Source organism: Paralichthys olivaceus, chromosome 5, assembly GCF_024713975.1.
Source record: "Paralichthys olivaceus isolate ysfri-2021 chromosome 5, ASM2471397v2, whole genome shotgun sequence".
Lineage (NCBI taxonomy): Eukaryota > Metazoa > Chordata > Actinopteri > Pleuronectiformes > Paralichthyidae > Paralichthys > Paralichthys olivaceus.
In genome coordinates this window covers 21,245,759-21,250,692 of record NC_091097.1, presented here as the reverse complement: position 1 = coordinate 21,250,692, position 4,934 = coordinate 21,245,759, and the positions used below count along the sequence as shown (strand labels likewise).

The 4,934-nt window shown below is 40.2% G+C and overlaps 1 long non-coding RNA gene across 1 annotated transcript; it reads left to right on the top strand.

Moving 5' to 3' along the window:
• The first annotated feature begins 1,052 nt into the window (after positions 1-1,052).
• Positions 1,053-2,918, top strand: LOC138407853 (uncharacterized). Its single transcript, XR_011241177.1, has 3 exons — positions 1,053-1,270; positions 2,629-2,677; positions 2,838-2,918. It is a non-coding gene; the product is annotated as an uncharacterized lncRNA (long non-coding RNA).
• Positions 2,919-4,934: the final 2,016 nt, after the last annotated feature.

The following is a 4,934-nucleotide window of genomic DNA, read 5'->3' as shown; positions in this document are numbered from 1 at the left end:
AAGAGAAATAGGGAGCGCAAAAATATTAAATGGATTGATAGATGTACAAATGCGAGTATATAATGGGTCAAAAATCAAGGTGGTATCTGTGTTATATAAAAACCTCAGAGACTGTATGAGTGCTTCAACTGATTACATTAGGGCTAGATGGGAGACAGAGCTGGTCCTGCAGTCAGGCCCCCAGTTCAGCCAGGCAGGGCCTCACAACCAGACACAGGTTAGGTACTAACTATAGGTTAGAGAGCGATTCAGAGGAACTTTATCAATACCTGTATCAAGAAAGATACTTATTAATGGAGGAGGTCGTAATTCATGATTACTCAGAGTAGTGAACCTGACTGAGTATAGAGACGTTTACATTGGTAGAAACCTCCCGTTTGGCACGAAGAAATTCTTCTTTCATTAAATTGTAAAAACTGTGCATGATTGATTTCTTCTGTGGTTGTTTAAAGAATCAGTGGTGTCAGTGATAGTGCTGTGCTTTAGAGTTCTGGGAAACACCACAGAGCAACTACAGGTTACAGATATTATTCATCTTTGGTTCATCATGTTCAGGAGGACAATATTAAGATCAGGACAGAGATTATACAAGGCTGGGTTAGGTATAAATGTGTGTGGTAAAGTATATGAGTTGCTTATGGACGAGGCAGTTATGTGATCCTGTAAGATAACTATAGAATAGATTTTTTTATTTGTATCTGAAAGAACATAGTTCCAAAGAAATCAGGTGTAATCATGACAGTGGATGTATAGTATATAGTATATAGAAGCATAGGAAGTGTCCATATCTCCATTTAGCTCAAAATCACAGTGAAAAATTCTAGATTCTTGTGTAACCCAGGTTAAAAATCTGTATTAAAAACAATAAATTAGTTGATTGAATGAAGAAAAGTGAAATTCATGGTGGAAAAATCAATTCATTAATACTGCGTTTTGGTTAATAATAAAAAACAGATGTTTATCTAAAAGGAGAGATAGAACCATAATAAAATAATTTATAGAGAGTTTTAGTTTGAAGGAGACGGGTTGGAGACGGTCTGTCACCCAATCAGAAAAGAAGCCCCGCCCATTGAGCTGATCGGAGCAGGTTCACTTCCTCTGAAGTTGCCGGGAAGAGAGAGAGCAGGGCGCATTAAACAGACACTCACCATAGGAAGATAAAACAAGAAAAGTGGATCAGACTCGGAAAAGCTGCCGAAGAAATCTCCCGGGACGACCAGGACCTGTATGAGCACAGTCGGAGGAACCTCTCGGGAAGAGAAACGCATCGGTGAGCGGCCGTCTTGATGTGCTAAAGGCTAATAGCTAATGCAATGAGTTAACCGTTAGCATAGGAGCTAACATCGGAGCACTAGCTCCGGTGCTGATTGGCGCGAGAGAGACGCATTACGACACACCACACATTAATGCTGAAGCCCTGATCCGACATTTTAAAGGTGCATTGTGAGACATTTGTTTGCTCCTTTGTTGCACATAGAGCTGTATTATGTGTGTGTTTAGCACCTTATTTGTGCATTCTAAGCTCATCCAGCCATATTTTATTAGCTGTGCACATTACATGTTTTTCTTTCTAGATGATTGATATTGTTTTATGTGCTAATTACGATGTAAAGAGCACAGGATATTTTGATACTGTTGATTTGGAGTGAGGTAGATTATTTCAATAACATAATGTGATATTTTGAGTGTTGCTTATTTTATTACTGAACATTGTGATAGCATGTTGCAACAGTAATTGAGTAAAATTGTTATTCTCTATTAGGCCTGGGACGATAACAAATTTTGCTGGACGATATATTGTCCCACGAATTATTGCCGATAAAAGATATTATTGTCAACATGATAATATATCATAATAATGCACACCCTTTCAAATACAATAAACTTATAATAAATAAAATGGCTTATCAAGTCTCGATTAACAAAATTGCACTTCAATAAATATTGAACATTTAGGCCGTTTGTGACATGTATTTTCTCGCAGGCAATTCGTTCTGTCTGTCAAACGTTTGCAGCATCTCTCTCAATGCTGGCTTTTCAACTGTACTAAAGGGCAGCATTTCTTTTGCGATGCAGCGAACTACACTTTCTGTGAGCACACACCATTTTTGCTCCATTTATATTTACTTTGTCGACCAAACGCCTCAGTGAGTGTTGACTTTCGGGACGAAGGCTCTGCATCTTGAGGTGCACTTTTTTTTCCCCAGCTGGGAACACTGGGTTGGGTGGTTGTGCTTTAGGTGGGCATGCGAGTTTGTTGTGTTGCTTTTTTTTGTTGCCACCACTTTTGAACTGGCTCGTCCGTGTGTTGATGGGCTCACCTTGCTCATTCGGTGAGCAGATGTGGTAGAAATAATTTTTTTTGTACAATGTTTATTTTTTTAGTACATCAGTTTGGCTGAAATCTGTGGTGCTTCCACCTGCTGAACACAGAATAAACTATAAGTACCAGTCTTGGCTGCTTAACACAGCTGATATTACATGTGTAAAAATTATTGTAGGCTATTGTATTGTACAGTATCTGTAAATAATCGTGTTTCTCCTCTGTTCCTTAATATCTACAGATATGACAATGATTTCAGCATAAAACATCCTTTAACATGACTTTTTTCATTTCATTACATGAAGCACTGCAACGCCTGATGTCCTCTGAATCCACTGTGGCAGCAGCAACAAGGTGGAGATCGGCAGCTTCAGGCTGGTCAACATGTTAATATTGAGTCAATTTCTATATCCATTATGGTTGGTAAAATGAACACTGTTATCACAACAATGTTCATCTTTTACTTTCTGATTTGATAAACTTTAGATAAAAAGTCTTTTCTTTTTTGTCATAGGAGACAGAACACGGTCAGCACAGCTGTGTCCCTCAGGTTCGTCCGTCCCTAATAAAATGACAGGAAACATAAAAGTATGGCATTATTGCCGAGATAAGTGTTACTTTCAAACAAAGTCTATGTCCTTATATTCTGTGGATATTCAACTATGTATTTGAATATGGTTTGGGATTAAACAGTGTACTACAATGAATGTGCAGTATGGAGTTCTTTCACATTAAAAGTATTGCATTTATAATGTAATGCATCATGTGCAATCATTTGCTTTAATTGTTAGTAAGTTATGAAAACAGGTCTATACCTGGTAGGTAAACTGTTCATTCATAAATAAAGTCCAGCTCAACAAGTTTCACACTGCAGCAGCTGCACTAACGTTATTTCTGAACCAATAATCTAATAAAACATTATTACTGAAGTTACCCACAGTAACGTAGTCAAGCCAAATAGGTTGGGGAGCTGAACAACTTTACATAACGTTAAATATCTAACTTGGTGGAGCTCATTCACTAAACACACAGTCGCGACTTCAGTTTAAAAGATTTATCACCATAAACTCTAACGCTCCTCTCTCCGCTGTGTGAACCGCTTCATGTCGGTTCAATAACCCCCGTCACTCCCGTTAGCATTGCCATTACTGCTGGTATGTTGCCTGGAGGTTAGCGGAGCTAAGCTAACCAGCCAGGTACAGAGACAATGATACCTGCTCATCACTACTGACACGTAAATAAAAGGCAGTACTTTACACACCATAGACACTTCTCCGTCAGGACAATCAGCCGAACAAAACTCCTCCCCAGACCCGGTCGCGTTCGGTGACGGGAATTAGCCTGTTAGCTCAGGTGAAGCCGAGCAGACCACAGGCTAACCGCCAGAGTGACGAGCTAATGGTGACGTCACGTGTCAATCAAGTGATAATTATTCACAATTTCAAACCTCTGTATTACCCCCCCCCCCCCCCCCCCCCCCCCCCCCCCCAGAGTTGTTACGAAGGAAGAACTTACTGATTGAGTCTAAAACCGTATTTTGAACCAGGCTGTAAACAGGTTTAATTCTGCTCTAAAGTCTGGCGTTTTAACATGGGATCCAATTCCCATTGACTCCCTCTTGGAGCCAGCCTCAAGTGGCCACCCAGTGAACTGCAGTTTTTGGCACTTCCGCATTGGCCTCAGCGCTCAGCCCGGGATGTTGCCGCTTGGTGTGGAGCCAATGCTAGCGGCCCTGCCTCCCCCCACAGAGACAAAGAGACTGGATGACTGACAAGAGGGTTCATTCCGCTATGGAACAAACGCCCCCAGGTGCTGAGACCGAGCACAGAGTGAACCCTCTTGTCATCCAGCCTGCTTGGAGGTGAGAGAAGAGGAAAACAAACGCGCATGCACATGGCAATATATCGAGGTCGGAAAAATTATCGAGTTCATTTTAATTTATCGTGCGATTAATTGATTTATTGATTATTGGCCCAGGCCTATTCTCTATTGATAAAGAGTTTATGTAGATTTAACATGATTAATGTACTATAATTCATTTTTTGAGATTTGAGAAAATTAAGATGAATGCTCTGATCCAACTTATCGTAGGTCAGGTTTTTTGATGGACCCATTGAGAGTTTGACCTACCTGGATGTTGGAGCCAGTCAAAGTTTGATGGCGAGCCAGACCCCGGAGGATACTTAGAGGTACTACGCCGTGGAACCTGAATCCTTTTACACTTCACACACACACACACACCATCCACGCAACAGTGCGGTGGGACTGATTTTCCACCTTCACGGTGTTGACTGAACAGTGACTGAAAACAGGTGAGCTGAACTTTAGAAAAAACGCAGCTGCAAAACTTTATTTTATTTTTTATTTTCTATATATAAGAGTTGTGATAATTTGTGTGATTGATGTTTTTATTCATCCTTCCCATCCTGTAATAAATAGGGAAGCGTATACTCCTGCGTCATCGTTTGATCAATCCTGGGCTCCATAGTCGATCTTAGAACTTCTGATTTCACTGGTTATTGAACCTAGTTACTATTTTTCAGTACTATTCTCTTTTCCTCTCAGAAGGGTTACACTTGTTTAGTTTTATTTCATAATACATGATAATATT